At 37.1% G+C, this 21,147-nt stretch overlaps 1 pseudogene across 1 annotated transcript; it reads left to right on the forward strand.

The window, feature by feature from the left end:
* Nucleotides 1-12,031: 12,031 nt before the first annotated feature.
* On the forward strand, nucleotides 12,032-20,657 carry LOC144639281 (uncharacterized; annotated as a pseudogene). Its single transcript, XR_013568103.1, has 5 exons — nucleotides 12,032-12,160; nucleotides 16,026-16,087; nucleotides 17,490-17,611; nucleotides 18,226-19,140; nucleotides 19,812-20,657. The product of XR_013568103.1 is annotated as an uncharacterized LOC144639281 (transcript).
* Nucleotides 20,658-21,147: the final 490 nt, after the last annotated feature.

Raw genomic sequence — 21,147 nt, forward strand, 5'->3', positions numbered from 1 at the left:
ATTTTTAAATCGCGCGGGGAGCCAATCAGATTTTACTTCCTAATATGGATCAATTCATCGCACGCGCGACCATCGCGCGAGTATCAGGGAAAACCTCAAAATGTCCGCCATTCGCTGTCATGGAATAAACAAACCTGTAATGTAAGAGAAAACTCTACTTTTGTGAGGTAAATTTGACCACAACAGTTATACATATTAAGAAAGATGCCTAGGCTAACTTCGCAAAGAAAAAATCCGGTTGAATTAACAGGAACTAAGAGTGAAAGATCCACTCGGCAGCATTCCTGTTCAAAAATATCGATGTATTGCTCCTCGACCACAGACAACGAAATCACCCAGGCTAATAGCAACGAACTCTGTAAATAAAGAAAAAGAATCCGAAAGTCCAGGAACACCAAGAAGTACGATGCTTCAAACATGCCTAACGGACAAGAACGTTGAGCTGTGACGAGTTTTATTTATAGTTTCGATCGAAAGCCCTTCGACATCTTCATCCAAATTCATGGATCGGAGTTCAGCGATAAACACTGCCCTATATCCCTGCACGATTTTATCCTGCAAGGATCCAGACAAAGTTCTTAAATCAGCGATGCATTTGGACAAATGCTACCTCTCTTTAAAGATGAATTCCAGTCCGTACTGCGCAATCTCGGCTGCAATGTTTATCGGAGCCCAACACGAAGGAATGTTTACAAGCAAAACTAAAAATTCCGCGACAAACTTACCTTTTTCTTCATTATTAACGCCAGATATCCTTGCAGAACAAATAATAACGAGTAGAGGAACCTTGACGCTATTTCAAACCGACGTTTCAGCTCATCGGAAATTCAAGAAGTAAACGAACTGTAATGGCGGACTAAAAAACTTCATATATGCTGTCACCGAAGTGTAACGTTTCAACGAATTCAAAACAAAAACGAAAACAAACCCCGAGTCTGCGCAGTACGGACTGGAAATCAGCTTTAATAGCTAGGTTTCAGTTCTCACTCATTTTCCAGGCCTAGAAGCTCCAGCGATCAAGTCAGCATTGAAGAGAACGTGGGGTTTTCCGTTTAGAAAAACTTACAGCCGAAGCACTGCCTTTTAATTTTAAGTTGATTGCAATATTACAAATATGATAGCGGCGGTGGAGGTCTTGTGCTAACTTAAGAGCCTTTTAAAGCCTGAACTGGACCAGCATGAACTGGTAGCAATATAAATATTGGCATAATTTGCATTATAAGCAAAAAGGCCCTTATAATAGCCTTACATGTACATGCATGTGTCTCTTAAATCATAATTGCTTTTTTTTTTAAAAAAAACTATATGAGAGAAGGATTAAATTAAATTTCTAATCATCATGCATGCCAATGTTTTTTCTCATTCTTGCAGACATGAATCAGATTTACTTTATAATATTTATTATTTATTTGCCAAATGCTTCCTTGGTAAGTTTCCAAGCTTATTCCTGGTCTCTTTGCTCAAATGGCAGTGCTTTCATGACAAGTTTTAACCTGCAGCTAAATGTGGCCATGAACAATGATTAGTATCAAGTAAACTATACCCTGGCCAGCTTCACCAAAGGCAAAAATTAAGGTGAATTCATGGATGGAGGAGGGACAACTTCCTAAAAATAAATAAAAGTAATTTATTTACAATTTAGGCTTTCTTTGAATTGGCAATGCTACATGTATAGACAACAATATTTTATGTCATCTGTATAAGTTGTTTTTTTTTTCTGGTCACAGACTGTTTCATGTATTTTGAATGCTCATGCATTTAGTGAAAGTTTTACTGTAATACAGAAGTATCACAGATTGTTTTTCAAATATATATTATCATATTTTCTAGTGACTAATAATGTTGTCAGGTAAGATGGGAACAAAAACATGATAAAGTGCAATTTCGTTCCATACCTCTGATACATTAATTTGTTTAATATATTTATACATTAATTAAGACTGACATGTAAAAGGGAAAAAGCAAATCTACCAATAGTGCTGCTGGTACAATCCAGGATTAAAAAAAAAAACATTTCAAATGTTTTCCTCAGGACTTTTTAGTACCAGCTTTTATTAAATATTGGGGAGATTTGGTTACAAATGATGGTTACCGGTAATTATTTTCTCAAATCTCATAAATGTAATAATATACAATGCATGTGCTTTGGCTGCAAGAGAGCCCAAAAGTGTGACCACTTAATTGATATTCTTTTGTGCTAAGTCAACTGGAGTAATTACTTAACAAAGAATGTGGATAAAACGTAACTGCATTTTTAATTTGTGCTTGCATTATGTTATAAACAATTAGTTGAAGGTTTCATTCACCTGTGATCTCCCCTTACTAGATAAACACTTCTTGTCTCCTGTGAACAAAGCATTGGCTAGCTTTTTATTGGGATTAATAAACCACACATAATAAGCAGTATTAACACTGAAGTACTGTTTAATACTTTTCCAGTCAACATGCAGACTTACAAGTAAATACAGACATAATCCTGGAGTGTACTGAGTCTATTTAGCATTGTCTTAACATGATTTTAAACCTTAACTTAAGCTTACCTCAACACTCACAGTCTGTCATACAAGACATGTTTTTAACACAGCATTAAAATGCTGTGAAAAATGTGTATGTTCAGCGAACAGGGTTTGTACACTTTTCACAAAGAATAATTTTCCAGGACTTTTCAAGAACTCAAATAGAGTTTTCCAGGACTCAAAAGTTCACATTAACTCCTTCACTTCCAAGATCTTAATATTATTTATCCTTATACTGTCTGTCATGCATTTCTTTTACTGTTAGTTCTGTGAATTCAGTTGTTACTTGTGTTAAACAGATTTCCAGATCTTCCCAGGAATGGTAGTTTTTTATCAGGAGTTCCCAGTACTGGAAAGTGCACAAATAAAATTTTAGGATTTCCCAGGACCTGTACAAACCCTTCACTTGCAAAAGAAGTATGGTTTGTTGGAAAAGAGAGCTTCTTGATGCTAGTATAATAACTGATCACATGATGTTCCACAACCTGTATATCTAGCTCTATTTGTCAAATTATGAACAGCTGTTATGGTCTACTTGTACATGTAGCTGTTATCAAACTGTAAAAGCTCTACAAATCCCCCCCCTTTTAGTTTGACATCCCCAGTTTACAATTAAAACCACCCCTGTTTCCAAGATTAAACATTATTAGCATTAAAACAAGAAACCAGTTTTTGCATTTTGAATTTATTGTTATTTATCCACCATGTCTCATATTATTTATTCTGTAAAAATGTGTGGTAATATTATCAGCAGCTACATTATTTAAAACACTAGATAGTCTGCTTAATCACTTGTGTATTAGAATACCAAACACTTTTTGGCTCGAAATTGCACAATATTGTCAGATGCAGGGCTGAGGTGGCATAACAGAGTTACATTCATGTCTGAAATTACATTTTTGGGAAATTTTGAATGATTATCGTTAAAACTGAGCTACTGGCATTTATATTTCGCTACAAAGAGATAATAATTAATGCCAGTCAGGAGCTTGAAGAAATTATTTTCACACTATAAACTACAGGTATTTTCAATTTCAGTCCTTATGTTTATTTAAAAAAAATGGAGACGCTTTCTACAGATTTAAATGCTTTGAACTTCATGCAAGCATGAATTGCTAAAAATTGCTATTTGTGCACTAAACCTCTAGCCTATCGATCTGTGCACAGGATCGATTCTTCTGAAACTTTGCTTCGCCTTCGAAAGCGATTGCACATTTGGTATCTATAGCCTCATTTATTTTAATACGAATGACGACAAAAACCTCGTGACGTAGTCTAAGAAGAGAAGCATCGTCCTCTTCAACGTACATGTTGATGTACATGAACTAACACTGAACAAACTCTTCATACAGGCAACAAATTAAACATGGACGACTTCGAACGGTTTAGCAAGAAGTGACCTACATCTGACACTACTGCACAGACTCACAATACCTTACCTGCAACCTTGAAAACCTGACTGAGTTTAATTCCCTTCACTTTCTCGAAAAAAAATTGTTGTACGCTTCAAATCTTCAATGAATGAATTAACGGAAACTATGCATGGCCATGCATGTGGTTACCGCGACTCGAGTTGACAAATTTCCAATTCGCAGTTAATGCTCTAAATTCAACCTCAAACGCATCCCTGACCTCCCTGAGGACCATTTCAAACACATTTCCTTCTGTCTTAGACTTTCCTGTCGGCTTAACCACCAGAGTCACCTAAATCGTTGCTTTTGAGACCATCTTCTTTGACTTCTTTGTGGGTTTCCCCGTAGCGGCCGCCATTTTTTTGGAGCTGCACACGATTCCATATAAGGGCAAAAAAAATCCGCGTTCCTGATTGGTCAGCTGGGAGCTCTAATAATCCCCCGCTTTGTCCCAAGGTCATAAAGGGAAGTTAGACGCTTCGGGGTTATATGCTTCTGGTTTAAGTATATGTATTTATTTAACTCTGAAAAGCCTCTTCAGGGATGGGTTAATAAAATTTGTATGTATGTATGTATGTATGTTGAACCCAGGCACGCAAAGAGAGAGTCCAGGATAACTTGCATGCGCATGCGCAAGTTTTTTCCCCAAAATTGGGGGAAAAACCATATTTGGCAGCACTTTTGAAAACGCGCGCGCACAGATGACGAGTTCAACTACGTGACCGTGTACTAAAGCAGGGTCACCGGAATAACCTTTAAAAACCATGCTTTCCAGTCTTAACTTATGGCCAAAGCCGTAAGTGGCCATAGGGCCGGCGCTTTCCAGTCAATGTCTACAAAAACCTATCGCCCAAAACACAATTCGCTATCCGTTTACTATTCCCAGGATTTTGTTGCTGTTTATTGAAACGGTTTTGGATGCAATCTAACAAAGAATTTATTCTTGAATTTATTCGCGCGCTTGGTGGCGTAGTGGAATTCGTCATTTGTGCGAACATTTTTAACGTAGCGCGCGCGTCCTAAGCAAGTGACGCCACACTCCTTGCTTCTGATTGGTTCGTTCTGCGCATGCGCATGCAAGTTATCCTGGACTCTCTCTTCGCGAGCCTGGTTTCAACCCCTATAAAGGGCGCGCGGAAGAGAGAGTTCAGGAACTGGACTACGGACGGGGATGTTCGATTGAACACAAACTATGTAGAAGGAACATTTAAGCAAAGCGCATCTAAAGCTTTTAATGGTCTCCCGAGAACAATACGAGAATCCAGTGATCTGCACGAGTGCAACCGCCTCTTAAAAGCTCACTACAAGAAAATAGCCGCAGACAATTTATTATAATTTCTTTTTATCCTAAAATTTTTTATATTATCTTAACACATTGTATTTTTTTACTATAGCTTAACTTTAAGATTTAACATTTTTAGCAAATTATTGTACATTATATCATAACTTTTTATCACATTTTATTATATATCTTAGTCTTATATCTTAGTTTTTATATTAATTTGCATAGAAGAGCCAATTTTGTTATTTGGAATGCAAATAAACCATTATTATTATTATTATTATTATTATTATTATTATTATTATTATTATTATTATTATTATTATTATTATTATTATTATTATTATTGATTAACGATGTTTAATAAGTTACGGCGTGACGTCATTCACGAATGACTTGGTACATTAGCCGGAAAGTCCGAGTCACCTATTCATTTCTGGTGATACAGTCTGATTCAGCTGTGTGAAGTTATATTGGTAAACAATTTTCCCGCAACTTTGTTCCTTGAATTGGTTTAGCGACATCATAAATTTGCTGGTTTTTAAACTTTTTCTTATTAGTGTTTGGATGCCAAATGGGGCGATGTCTTACATCTGGTTGCTTGGCGACCCCTGGTGAAACTTAAGCAACATGCACCGAAGAGCAGTTTTTGCATGGTTGATTCTGATACTCTGCAATTGTGCTCTCTTAAACAGGAATAAAAATTTATCAAAAATTCATCTTCGTGATCATTGTCCTGATGGACAAGTTCCCGGACCAAACACACAGAGGAAAAATTTCAAGTTCAAAATCAACGTGAGCATGTACACGCATTAGAAAATTTCAGCGGGTACACGACTTACAGAGACTGACTCCATTGTGTGAAGTCATGTGATGTCCCTGCAGCATTTGTGTGTGTTAATGCCGTGATTTTGTCCCTGCTACGTGATCCTTTTACATGTCCCTGGTGGCACATTTTGAGGTTTTGTGAAAGCCATTCCTTTTGCCAGTTTTTTTTTTGGAGTTCGCGTATCCCCAGGCTAAACATTTATACAATATCCGTACAATACCGACTAAGTGTAATAAAGACTTTAAGGTCATTGCCCTGTATTGCATTGCGCATCCTTTCTGCGCAGAATTTTACGCGTAATTAGCGCGCGCACATAAGCAAAATGTGTACTTTGCCAGTACTCGCAAGGGAATTATTAAGGAATTTTGTGGTATATACAAAGTCCTTGTGCTCCGTAACGAATATAGGGAACCCCACTATTTTATTTTAAGATGAGGTAATCAACAAGTAGGCAACGTTTGGTTTAAAATCTATCTTCAGTTCTATTTCGGGGCAATGACCTTAACCAACTAACTAATGTATTTGTAGTCAACTTCGTTTAACTGGGGTAGCCAAATCCCGCATAAGCTTTCTAGTTTTTTTTTTTTTGGTCTCCCCGGCCCGCCACTTTTACTCGCAAATTATTTTCTTTTCCCGTAGAGTCATGCCTGTTTGTTCATAAACAGTTAAGAAAATTATAGCCTGCGAATACAGTCGCCTCTCATTCGCTCCCGCAACGAAGAGTGAAACGTTTCGCTCTTCGTTGCGGGAGCGAATGAGAGGCGGCTGTATTCGCAGGCTAAGAAACTTAAACCAACATAGGTTTTCATTTTTTTTTTCACCATTGCTTTGGCAAACAGAAACATTTTTTAATATAAACTATTTATATGAACAGTTTGAAGAGTGCCCTACACTTGCCTACTTGATAATATGCTCTCAAACCGACATGAACTGAGAAATTGACAAACACAGTTCAGTCAATGTTTTTCAATATATTATATCTCTATATTTATTATTCCACAAATTGTCACAATGCCCATATATGGTCAGCAAGCCCTTGTTGTCTTTCATCCGTACATCACATTTTTTTTCTGCGATGTACGTAGTCCGACTCCTTTTTTTCTTTTTTTCTTTTTAAATAACCAGTTTATCTTGCTGAAAACATGTCAAATTGGACGACCATAAGTATATTTCTATTGCTATTACGCGTAAATATTTTTATATAGCGTCATTCCTACGCTCACGACACTTTACAAATAAATATAAAAATTAATACAGTCAGTAACAAAATCTACATACGAAGAGAACGAAGTTTAAAAACTATAAATAGTTAAAAATATTCACTTGTAACAAAAATGGACATATTGGTTATCAAAATTGACACGGAAGCGCATGTTTTTGGCTAGATAAACTGTAGTTATGAAGCGCTTTCTTAGAAGTCGGACAATTCTTTGCAAACTGTTTATACCGCAGGAGGTATGTTTGTTTGGATGACAGATAACAAAGGCTTCCTGACTATATATGGGCATTGTGACAGTTTAACAATTTTACAATTTGAATTATTGGGAAATTAATCGTGCGCGCTTTTGGCAGGAACGACGTGAACGAGCTGTTGAAATCGTTTAAGTCAAGTACTAATTAATAAAGTAATTTCAAAGTTCTTTCTGAATCATCGTGCTTTTATTCCAGTGTAGTTTACGCTTAATTTAACTTTTATTTAAATTGTAAATAGTTTCCTTGTGCTTCTCGTATGTAGATTTTTTTTATTGACCGTATTGATTTTCATATTTATTTGTCAAGTCAAGTCCATGACCGTAGGAATGGCGCTAAACAAATAAAAGTTCAGTTACGCACGATGAGTCAGAAAGAAGTTTTGGTACTTCCATTTTTAAGCCAGTTTTTTTTTGCGTTATATTTGACAGAAAATACAGCTTTAACTTATGGAAGGTGTTTTGTATTAATTTAAAATAATAAGATACAAAATGAAACAAATTCTGAAGAAACCCTACATTTGCTAGGTAACGGCAGACAAACTAAAGTTTGTCGGGCTCTTTTCGTCTTTTGTTCAAATTGTGAATTTTGAGCGTAATATAAACCTTTAAATTGCGTTTATTAGAGATTCATATGAAAAGTTTGTCGATTTTTGGTCCATTTCTGGTTGCTTTTAGATTACCAGAATTCATACAAATCAATAATTTAATAGCTTTTAACTCGACGAAAATGTCCGTTAAGTAATTGTTGAATAGAAAACGTAAAACCTTGAGTTCACTAGAAAGTTGCAACAAGGCTCCTATGTATAACTTACAGCATACACAATAAATATTCTTTTCAACTGTCAGTTTTGAGCATAAGATTCCAATCAGGTCGATAAACATTTATAGGAACCCTTAAAGGAGATGAAATGACACATCACACCCATTATTCACAGTAACTTAGCAAGTAACGGAGAGTTAGTTCGACGCAAGAAGAAAAGCTTTAACGATAGAAGAGAACAAGAAATTCAGGGTGCAGGAAGTCATCTTAGTTTGTAATTAAACTACGATTTCAACAAGAAGCTCACGTGGTTCCCGCCAATAGCGCACAAGATTCATTTCTCAATAATTCAAATTGTAAGTTAAGCGTAGACTACATTGGATTAAAAGAATAAGTTTCCTTTTCCTTTCCTTCGAGCATAAGTTTTCTTTCAGATTGATTAATATTTATAGGACACGTCACCTTAAGAAGACAAAATAACACATAGTGACTCAGAAAATTACAGAAAGTTTGCTCAACGCAAGAAGAAAAGTTTTAAGGATCGAAGTGAACAAGAAATTCCCAGTGCATGAAGTTATCCTAGTTTGTACTTAACTTAAACGATTTCAACAGGTAGGTCACGTGGTTCCCGTCAATAGCGCGCACGATTAATTTCCCAATAATTCAAATTGTCAAAATTGTTTAACTGTCACAATGCCCATATATAGTCAGGAAGCCTTTGTTATCTGTCATCCAAACAAACATACCTCCTGCGGTATAAACAGTTTGCAAAGAAATTGTCCGACTTCTAAGAAAGCGCTACATAACTACAGTTTATCTAGCTAAAAACATGCGCTTCCATGTCAATTTTGATGACCAATATGTCCATTTCTGTTACACGTGAATTTTTTTTAACTATACATAGTTTTTAAACCTCGTTCTTTTCGTATGTAGATTCTGTAACTGACTATATTAATTTCAAATTTATTTGTAAAGTGTCGTGATCGTAGGAATGGAGTTATATAAATAAAAGCTAAGTTAAGCGTTAACTATACTGGACTAAAAGAACGATGATTCAGAAAGAACTTTGAAATTTTTTAGTCCATTTCTTTACTTGAATTTGCCAGAAAATACAGCTTCTACTTAGAAGGGTTTTAAAATAATTAGATACAGATACAACAAATTCTGAAGAAACTCTACATTTGCTTGGTAACAGCAGACAAACTAACGTTTGTCGGTCTCTTTTCGTCTTTTGTTCAAATTGTGAATTTTTAGCGTAATATAAACCTTTAAATTGCGTTTATTAGAGATTCATATGGAAAGGTTGTCGATTTTTGGTCCTTTTACTGTTTGCTTTTAGATTAACAGAATTCATACAAATCAAGCATTTAATGGCTTTTTACCTCGACGAAAATGTCCGTTAAGTAAATATTGAATAGTAAACTTGAAATCTTCTATAAAAAATTGCAACTGGGGTCCTATGTTTTAGTTACAGCACGTACATTAAATATTCTTTTCAACTGTCAGTTTTGATCATAAGTTCCCAATCAGGTCGTGGGTTAATATTTATAGGACACGTTAAAGGAGACAAAATGACACATCACACCCATCATTCACAGTAACTTATCAAGTAACGGAGAGTAAGCTCAACGCAAGAAGAAGAGCTTTAATGATGGAAAAGAACAAGAAATTCCCAGTGCATGAAGTCATCCTAGTTTGTACTTACCTTAAACGATTTCAACAGGTAGGTCACGTGGTTCCCGTCAATAGCGCGCACGATTAATTTCCCAATAATTCAAATTGTCAAAATTGTTAAACTGTCACAATGTCCATATATAGTCAGGAAGCCTTTGTTATCTGTCATCCAAACAAACATACCTCCTGCGGTATAAACAGTTTGCAAAGAATTGACCGACTTCTAAGAAAGCGCTACATAACTACAGTTTATCTAGCTAAAAATATGCGCTCCCATGTCAATTTTGATGACCAATATGACCATTTCTGTTGCACTTTAATATTTTTTCACTATACATAGTTTTTAAACCTCGTTCTCTTCGTATGTAGATTTTGTTACTGACTATATTAATTTTCACATTTATTTGTAAAGTGTCGTGAGCGTAGGAATGGCGCTATATAAATAAAAGCTAAGTTAAGCATACACTACACTGGACTAAAAGAACGATGATTCAGAAAGAACTTTGAAATCTTTTAGTCCATTTCTTTACTTGAATTTGCCATAAAATACAGGTTTTACTTATTTAAAATAATTAGATACAGAAACAACAAATTCTGAAGAAACTCTACATTTGCTAGGTAACGGCAGACAAACTGACGTTTGTAGGGCTCTTTTCGTCTTTTGTTCAAATTGTGAATTTTGAGCGTCATATAAACCTTTAAATTGCGTTTATTAGAGATTCATATGGAAAGGTTGTCGATTTTTGGTCCTTTTACTGTTTGCTTTTAGATTAACAGAATTCATACAAATCAAGCATTTAATGGCTTTTTACCTCGACGAAAATGTCCGTTAAGTAAATATTGAATAGTAAACTTGAAATCTTCTATAAAAAATTGCAACTGGGGTCCTATGTTTTAGTTACAGCACGTACATTAAATATTCTTTTCAACTGTCAGTTTTGATCATAAGTTCCCAATCAGGTCGTTTAATATTTATAGGACACGTTAAAGGAGACAAAATGACACATCACACCCATCATTCACAGTAACTTATCAAGTAACGGAGAGTAAGCTCAACGCAAGAAGAAGAGCTTTAATGATGGAAGAGAACAAGAAATTCCCAGTGCATGAAGTCATCCTAGTTTGTAATTACCTTTTACGATTTCAACAGGTCGTTCACGTGGTTCCCGCCAATAGCGCGCACGAATAATTTCCAATAATTCAAATTGTCAAAATTGTTAAACTGTCACAATGCCCATATATAGTCAGATAGCCTTTGTTATCTGTCATCCAAACAAACATACTTCTTGTGGTATAAACAGTTTGCAAAGAATTGACCGACTTTTAAGAAAGCGCTACATAACTACAGTTTATCTAGCTAAAAACATGCGCTCCCATGTCAATTTTGTGACCAATATGTCCATTTCTGTTACACGTAAATTTTAACTAAACATAGTTTTTAAACCTCGTTCTCTTCGTATGTAGATTTTATTACTGACTATAATAATTTTCATATTTATTTGTTAAGTGCCCTAAGCGTAGGAATGGCGCTGTATAAATAGAAGTTAAGTTAAGCATACACTACACTGGACTAAAAGAACGATGATTCAGAAAGAACTTTAAAATTTTTTAGTCCATTTCTTTACTTGAATTTGCCAGAAAATACAGGTTTTACTTATGAGGCGTGGTTAAAATAAGTAGATACAGATACAACAATTTCTGAAGAAACTCTGCATTTGCTTGGTAACGGGAGACAAACTAAAGTTTGTCGGGCTCTTTTTGTCTTTTGTTCAAATTGTGAATTTTTAGCGTAATATAAACATTTAAATTGCGTTTATTAGAGATTCATATGGAAAGGTTGACGATTTTTGGTCCTTTTCTGGTTGCTTTTAGATTATTCATAGAAATCATACAAACCAAGAATTTCGATTGGCTTTTTACCTCGACAAAAATGTCCGTTAAGAAAATATGAAATAGAAAACTTAAAATCGTTACTAGAAAAATTGAATTGGGCTGCTATGTTTTAGTTACAGCATGCACATTAAATATTCTTTTCAACTGTCAGTTTTGAGCATAAGTTCCCAATCAGGTCGATTAATATTTATAGGAACCCTTAAAGTAGACGATATGACTCATCACACCCATTATTCACAGAGACTCAGCAAGTACCGGAGAGTTTGCTCATCGCAAGAAGAAAAGCTTTGAGGATCGAAGTGAATTGGAAATTACCGAAGCAGTAAGTCATCTTTGTAATTTAACTTTTACAATATGAACAGCTAGACGATGTGGGTCCCGTCAAAATCGTGCGTGATTGCCAATTTTGTTGTTCCTTAATTCTGAAACGGGCTACATTTTGTTCATACGCCTACACGGGCGAAATTCAGAAATTTACCCATCGCAAATACGCTCGTTTGACCAAATTTCATGAAAGATTATAAAAAGGATTAGATTCTTGCGAGTATATTTTTCACACGAAGGTTTAATACCTTTACAAAATGTCAGGGGCATCTCACACTTAAATTTATTGTTCCATTTAAACCACCGTTTCTTAGGCTTAGACGAGAAACCAACAAACTATTAATTGAACTGTTCATTTAGAGTCCTCGCAAACTTGGTGTTTTTTATTCGTGAAAGAAAGCAGTTAGGCTTTTGAGAACGCGAGAATTTGTTTTCCTTTTCATATGGATTTATTTAATTACTATAAGCAAATTTAACAGAATTAACAACAATTGTTCTTTAACAGCTCTGGTGAAGTTTCTTACCCTCCGCTAAAAAAATCATTATCATTTTTATTCTCTCTCACGGTGGCGCTTGCTGGCCGCGGAAAAAAATTAGTGTCGTTAGTTTGCATTTGAGAAGGTGAAAATTACACGTTTTGCCAAGACGGCTATAGAGGGTTGAGGTATTCAACAACAATAGCTAAAGTAAGCCGTTTTTCCTAGAACGTGTTACGTATTATTAGACTCGCAACTTGACTGCAGAAACAGGATTTCACACGATATGCAAAGATGTCTTGTGAAAAAGTAAAATTCATTGATTTTTTTCCCAAAAATATTCTGGGTTTCTAGACCCCGGCCCCACGTTGGCAACCTCGTTCTCAGGGTTTCTATTCTTCCCGTCCAGACCCTGGGAACGAGGTTGCCACGTTGCATGCTTGCGAAAGTCGTTATCATTGGCACGTTATTTATACACTTCTCCAGGCTCTTTCTCTCTAGAATGTTCGCTTAAGAGAAAACCATGTTTTGTCAATTTATGAATCGCTCGTCTAATCTGAGGTGACAAAAAAGGTTTGCATTCAAAGAAACAAAACCTGAACTTAGAAAGTGACGAAGATTTGGAAATGAAGCACCAATTGGCTCATTCCCTGCAAATCTCATGCAGTGATGTAAAAAAAGAAACGAAAAATTGTTGTCGACCTTCAGTTAAATGTTCTAGATATGTTTGCTCACGATACAAGTCATATAAGTTCAAACAAAAGTTAGACCCGCTAGAAAGGGTGTCACGACCAACACCATTTTTGCATCCGTAAATTCAAGTTTTAAGCTTAAATTACGCTCAGAGTTTAAAAATTTTAAAAAAAGAACACCAAAAAATAGTATGTCAGTTGTTATCAGGGAAACCAACTTTAAAGTTCAGAATTTTTGTTTCATAAAACGTGATCGTTTAAACCACTTAGTAAAATTAAAAGAAAACAGTTTATGTCAAATTAAACTGACGTTTCGAGAAAACAGTGCTTTAGCTTTTAACATTGTATTAGTTACAAACTCCACATTTAAGTAATTCTTTCAAACCGTCATTTAAAGCATCGGTTACCAATAAATATTAACAGGCCAAGCAGACAAAATGACATGTCACACCCATTTTCCACAGAGACAGTACTGAAGTAAGTTAAGGAAGAAGAGGTGCTGGCGAATTGAACTAGAAATTTCATGTGCTGTAAGCTAAGTCACCTTTGAAATAAGCTTTTACAATATTAGCATGCAGCTAAGTAGTATGGACCTCGTTAACAGTGTGCGCCAATGCAAATTTTCCACAAGAACCCGAGAGTGTTTTAATTCAATAAGGTCGATTTAAATAATAAAATATGCCAACAGTTCACAGCCAAACACGAGATGAGTTAATATTTTTTAAACAAAAACTTATAAGAATCAACAATCAGGAACAAGAATATGTTCTTGAGAAAACTGATAACCAAAATGGACAAAAACTTCATTGCGACCATGGCAGCTTTTGAGTTTTTTTTTTTTTTTTTTTTTTTTTTTTTGTGAAAGCCACCCCTTTTGCTAGGGAGTAAAATAGTTAGGATTTCGTGTATCCTTAAGCTAAAACATTACTACAATATACGTACAAAAGCAAAGACCGTCATTCTTGGTTAATTTTTTGAACTTTCAAATCTTTGCAAACTTAACATGTTGTTATGAACTTTGAATTCTTAGAAGTATCAGTTGTTCAAACAAGAAACATGCTTTATTTTCAATGGAAAACGCTTAATATTTTTTAAATGCGTAGTTGATGTTGCACTGAAGTGCGTGCTTTTGGAAAAAAATAGTAATTTCACGCAAGTGTCGCCTTGTAGTTCATATAATTGTAAAAGCTGCTCTTTGAAGCTTGAGAGTTTTTAGAGTCTGCAAACAGTTCACAGCCTCATATAAATTTCCGTACGCCAGTTGTAAAAGGCTAGACAAGTAAGAACTGTATAAACAATATTTTTTTGTCGAGCATGTTGAACGAAAAAACGTTTAAACGCACACTTCTAGCCAAAGCATAAACAAATTAAAAGGAAAAAAAAGAAGAGAAGGTACTGATAGAACTTGCAAATTTTGGGTTGCGTGCATGCTTTTGTAAAAAAGAAAAACACAATTTTTGATGCCCATCAGTATTTTTCCACCAAGCATAAAGCTAAATAGCTTTCGCTAATGGAAAGAAGTGCCAAAAAAGAAACAATTAGACAGAATGAAAAACGCTCGTCCACAAGCAACTGAGATGCTTTGTTTTGGGGGAAACGGGAGAAGCATGAAATAGCTGGAACCACACAGGCAAAATTTAAAATTATAATTTATTAGACCCGACACGGTCAAAAGAATATAACTGACACCTTGTCAATTATATTTAAACAAGAACATCAATGGCAGAAATTTCATTTGACATTTGAAGTTTTAATAGCGTTTTCTAGTTTCGTTGCTAATCATAAATTGTAATTTTCTTAAAACAATTTTCAGGGTATAATATTGTCCAAAGAATGAATAAATAATATCTTTGTGAGCAAAAAAAAGACCGGAAAAAAACCCTGAAGCTTTCAACTTGTTCCATGATGTCCATATTTCCTGTACTTAAGCGTGCCTTCAATGATGTTAAAGATTATAAATATTATGGGCGTTTGCAACTTTTTGGCAACATTTTATATTCGAGCAACGTTTTTACCTTCGGGCAACGTTTTCCTTTCGAACAACTTTTTGCATTCTGAGCAAATATTTACAGAGTGAAGATTTCAGAAGGTTTTTCGAGTGTTGTTCGAAGGCCACACGAACGTTTCCGAAAATTCTTCGAACTTTTCTGAAGATTAACGATGTTTGCCGAAGATTTCCGAGGAAGAACCAAAGCTGTTTCAATTTTCAGTAAGACACTACCTCTCTGGAACCTCTATTTTCATTCGCCCGCTGTAAACACTACCTCTATTGTTATTCAGGGCTAGGGGCATTGTTGTCACCTGTTATCTATTGTTTTAAGAACCAATGAATTAACTCCTTCCGAAAGGTAGTGGGCGACCCTATATTTCGAGCAACGTTTTTTCCTTCGGGCAACGTTTTCCTTTGGAACAACTTTTTGCATTCTGAGCAATTATATACAGAGTGAAGATTTCAGAAGGTTTTTCGAGTGTTGTTCGAAGGCCATACGAACGTTTCCGAAAATTCTTCCAACTTTTCCGAAGATTTACGAGATTTGCGAAGATTTCCGAGAAAGACCCAAAGCTGTTTCAACTTTGCGAACATAACAAAATAGCCAGCAAACATGACGTAATCGATTTTTTCACGATCGTTCTCAGTGAAAGACAAATTTTAGCCTTAAATGTTACTAAACACAACTTTGACGTTCATTTGTAGGTACCTGAAATATGAGGGCTATTGCGAGCTTGTTGCTTTTCATGGTGGTTCATCAACTTGCGGTCAGTTATGCCATTTTTTTTTTTACAAATGTAATTCGTACCTCAGTTGCGACAGCGCTGGATTATAATTATGATGAAACATACACGACGGTGAGGGGGGGGGGGGGGGGGGCTCAATTCAAAGGTTTAAGTTATATTAGGATACAGTCTTTGTACTATAGGTATGTGCTTGGTTACTTATCTATCAAATATGGAATATGAATGAATAACGTTTTGGACCTGGGGCGGAGCCTCCTTGTATTAATCCTAGATGATTGTAAAGGCCCGGCCAAACGCACGCAACATTTCAACGCAACATATCGCAACATTGTTGTGCACAACATGTTGCACTCGTTTGGCCATATGTCGCGGTATGTTAGATCGCGCAAATCGAACTAGTGCGCATGCTCCAGCGCAACAATGTTGCACAAACATGGCCAAACGAGTACAACATCATGCAACATCCAAAATTGTTGCGAGATGTTGGGTGAAAAATTTGACCATTTTCAAACTTAGCCCAACATCATCCAACACTTGCAACATGTTGCAACAGGATAGTGGCGCAAATAATCGCAACATCTGAACGCAACAATGTTGCGATTTTATGTTGCGTTGAAATGTTGCGATCGTTTGGCCGGGCCTTAATGCCATTGTTTTTAAAGTGAAGCTCGTGACAGGGTCCCTTTAACTGGTTTTCAGATTTCAACTTGACTTTTTAAAGATGAAACTTTAAAGAGGAAAAAGACGCAAAAGCTGTAGGGCTGGTTAATCAAGTCTAATACAGTCGAAGCTCTCTTAACGGACACCTCGTAAGCGGACAGCTCTACTTACGGCCGCCTTATTTGAAATCCCGTTTTTACTCCCATACAAACTCTGTATTTTTACATTCTCGTAAGCGGACATCCCGAAGCGGCTGCGGACACCACAGATCTGACTTTTCTTTGTTTTTACGTTCCCATAAGCGGACACCCCAAAGAAAATCTATAAAAATCTTCTGTATCGTGTTTTTATCAATCAACTTCACATGCCGTTCGTAACAATGATTTTACAGTAATAACAGTACCAATAGTGTTGTTGGCGTCATCCACGTCCGCCCGGGTCCGCCCGGTTATTGAGCGGGCGCCCCGAAGCGGCCACTATCCCCACACCTCTAGTGGCCGCACGAGAACCATCTCGAGAGGCCAGCTCCAGTCGGACCTTCACGTCCGAGGGGTCCGCTACGAGAGCTTCGACTGTATATTATTTTGGAGGTATAATTTTTTGCCGTTTTAAGACAGAACTGTCTACAGCCATTTTGCTGTCCAAATGTCATACAATTTGACCAAATATTTGGAGTGAGGGAGTTAAGTATCAAAACTAAAGAAAAAAATTGAATTGCCATTAATTTAAATTCTTATTTCTGGCTATCTGGTTGTTATTTTAGCTGTGCGATGAACTTCACCCGATCAGAGCTTTTGGGCACATTGCCCGAAACCGGCTGGATTGGTTCTCAGATGACTCGGACTACATTGAACCTCTAGACGAAGACCTGCTGTTTGATGAAGAGTATGTATTAAGTTTAATGCAAGGTTAAGCTTGAACGAGGGCCAGCAATAAGCTGCAAAACCTAAAAGCCTCGACACTTGAATTAAGTTGTTTATTTGTTATCGAATTAGTTACATTATCATAAATCACTAAAGATTTACGAAGTTCATGTGTTTTGATGGGTCAACGAAAGAACAAAAAAGGTTCGAAATTTTTAGGTGGCTCTGAAACCGCCCCAGAGAATCGAAATTTATTTAACTTTGCAAAAGTTGTCTTAACATGCCGATCATTATTCAATAATAAAAAATGGGGGTCACCGGACTCGTTTTTTAGTTATAAGCACTTAAAACTTAAATGAAGTGTGTTTACAACTGGGTATACCGTTGCTATGGTCACAAGTGACGTCAAGAAAATCATCACAATTTGTTTGCCAATGACTAGGTATTTGTTTGATACCATTTTTGTAGCACTAAATGATAAATGTTTGTAGCACTAACCCATCAAGGTATACAAGAGCTGGAAAGTACTGAAAACTGTTTTGAGCCAGATATCTCTTGCCCAATTAACATTATAACGAACATTATCTTGCCGGAATAAGCCCTATTCGAAAAATAACTTTTCTCTTTTCTTTAAAGATTTCTAGCGAAACGGAGTGACCCCAAAAACCAAGAAGACCTCGTTTGGATAAAAACCAACATCGTCGATCGATCGCTATAAGTTCGAAAAAGATCCCACGAGAGATATTTGGACCAAGCTTCCAAATTTCAAAGAAGATCTGGGGACCCCTGAGTTTACCAGCGCTGCAGAACGAGTAAAGAAGTTCTTTGACCGAAACAACGATTGGGAAACATCAAAACAGAGCCCAGAATTCCGCACCAAGGATAGCTGTACTAACCTTCTCTATGCCACAGCTGCTAGATACCTACTAGTGACCCACGTCCTCTACGTAGAAAGCGATAAAAAGTTGATTCCTTGTGTGAGAGAAGGCGACCAAATTGTGATCCCTGAAACTGGAGTTTGTTTTCCTGAGCCTTATGGCAGCGCCTCTTGTACCTCGGACTACGACGTCGGGCTCGTTGGAAAGGATTCGGGGTATCTTACAGAGAAGTTTAACAGCTACTTTCAAGAAGCATTTGGAAGACCCTCAGCCCTTGTTTTTGACACCAATATCTATGCTTTAACTCTGGAATACTCCATGCCACCTCTGTTTGCCAAACTTCCAGCTACCTTTGCCCAAGGTGTTGAAGAACTGGAACACACAGTGTCCTATACAATGCAGGAATTGGCCAGTGCTTACTTCAAGGTTTTTAAGTACAACGAAGTTTTCTTTCATGAGATGGTCGATGGAGCCAAATCAGCACTGACAAAAAAGGCCAAGCGTAAACTGAGTACTTGGCTGAAGACCTTCAGTAGATTGAATTCTAAATATCCAATGAGACCTGGAGGCCAGCTGAGCTCTGAAGACGCCTTTAGAACAGAACATAATGCTGTGTACGAAAAGTACGTGGAAAAGATCTCCGCTGGGGGTGGATACAATCCAAAGTTCCTAGGTAAATACATTTTATATCACGTTTATATTTACAATTTTTATGGCTTTGTGTTACGAATAGAAGTGAAAAGTGCTGTAGTCTAATGGTTACACTTCCGACTTGTATTAAACGCAGGTACTCTTCAAAAAGCACTTTATATATGACTTCGTCATTGGGTATTTTCGTATTACTTTGACAAAATTAAGTGTGTTTTGGTGAACATTCATTAGTGACGACACTTTGTGATACCTGTCATAAAGTTCGTGCATCTCATCTCAATTTTTGTCACATCTGAATAGTTACTGCGCTTGATTCCGGGGTGAGAGGTCTGGGTTCTAGCCCTGGTTGGGATCATTGTGTTGTGTTTTTGGGCAAGACACTTTCCACCTCCCTCCACCCAGAAGTATAAATGGGTACCTGTCAATTGTTAGGGCAAGCTAGCAGAATGCTGGGGAACAACCTTTGATGGACTAGCATCCCATCATGGGAAAGGAAGCGATTCTCCAAGCCCCATCATGCTACAGAAGTTCTGCATGTAGGACTGAAAGTTGTTAAGAACTAATAGACGTCCCTAGACTAAAAAAGCTGAAAGTAACAGTTTAAAGCTTGCGGCCCTCGACGGCATTTGTGAATCTGGCTCTCTTTGATAGCAACAAATGGCTAACTAAACATATTTACTTTGTCTTTTGAAGGTCTTCTCGCCAAAGCCCTCATCTATGCAGCACAAGCTTATCACACCAGAGGTGCCATAAGGCATGTAGTGGGAGGCATGCAAATGGACACAGCCGGATCACTCTCCACTACCGACCTATGGGTGTCCATGATTGAAAACTGGGGCGAGGCAAACAAGGAATACAACCACTACCAGCACGGCCCACTGGAGAAGTGCTTCTTGAAGATGAGCAAGTACATGTGGAGGACCTTCAGCGCGATGCGACAGATCCGTGGACGTCTTCCAGTCGATGCCACAGAAGGCTTGGTGCATTTTGAAGGTGACGGATTCGCCAATCCTGAATACGCGTTTAAGATATGGCAAGGCTACAGAAAGCAAGGGAAGTGTGAGATTCCCAAAGACCGGAAGAGGGAGGCCAATGTGGAGCAGTTTTTGCAGCAATTCAACTGCGCCGAGCCTGTTTTTGGTGAGCCATTCCCGCCGACTTGCATGGCCAAGATGAATGACAAAGTCAACGCTTATAATAAGGTGCTGGCTGCTCAAGTAACCGACAAATAAGCAGAGCCTGATGGGGATCCTAGTTCATTTAATGCCGTTAGAAAGGAAATAGGAAAATAGAGAAACTGCCAAACTACTGAAATGAAAAATAAGGGAATAGGTCACATAGGTCATTGACGCTTTGTCATTGAGAATTACATTGACTGTAGAAAGGGACAAAAATAACTAAATAGCTAAATTTACTATACGAATATGAACTGAAAGAAGGAGCAAAGAGTATTTTGTCATCTATACTTAAATACAAACAGTTTGTATTTATATTATGTAAACAGGGATGTAATAATTCACGATTAAAAATAGGGGATGCTATGCGTGTTGTTTGTATTGTTATTTAATTATATTTTCACATTGCCTAACAAAACCACTTCTGCGCAATCTCTCCATCACCGCAAAAAGATGTCTCTTCACAGAAATAATTGTTTTGAGAGAAGAAAGCGTCACAGGGGGAACTTCACGTCGTGCAGAAGGGGAGAGGGGGGAGGAGGAGGGGGAGGGGTAGTCACTTCTTTAGCCCCGTATCTTCTTTTGGCCATCCAAAAAATAAAAGCCGAAAGCCTGACACGGTCCACGGTTGCTGTGTAGAAGGGAAGGCGTGAGAACGAGTCGACGAGTGGGTCGGGTGGCGTGGCAGCTCCCGCAAGGTTTTTGAGGAATGACTCGCTACCCTTCGAGCGAACGATAAAACAAACAACAGGTACAATCAGGCCCCTAGTCCCCAAAACAATAGAAACTGCTAAACTAGAGGACCAGTAGAATTACAAGCAAGCAAAGGGCTGCTAGGCTACGTACTGCGACGC

The sequence above is a fragment of the Oculina patagonica genome, chromosome 14, assembly GCF_052425735.1.
Source record: "Oculina patagonica isolate OP01 chromosome 14, crgOcupat, whole genome shotgun sequence".
Lineage (NCBI taxonomy): Eukaryota > Metazoa > Cnidaria > Anthozoa > Scleractinia > Oculinidae > Oculina > Oculina patagonica.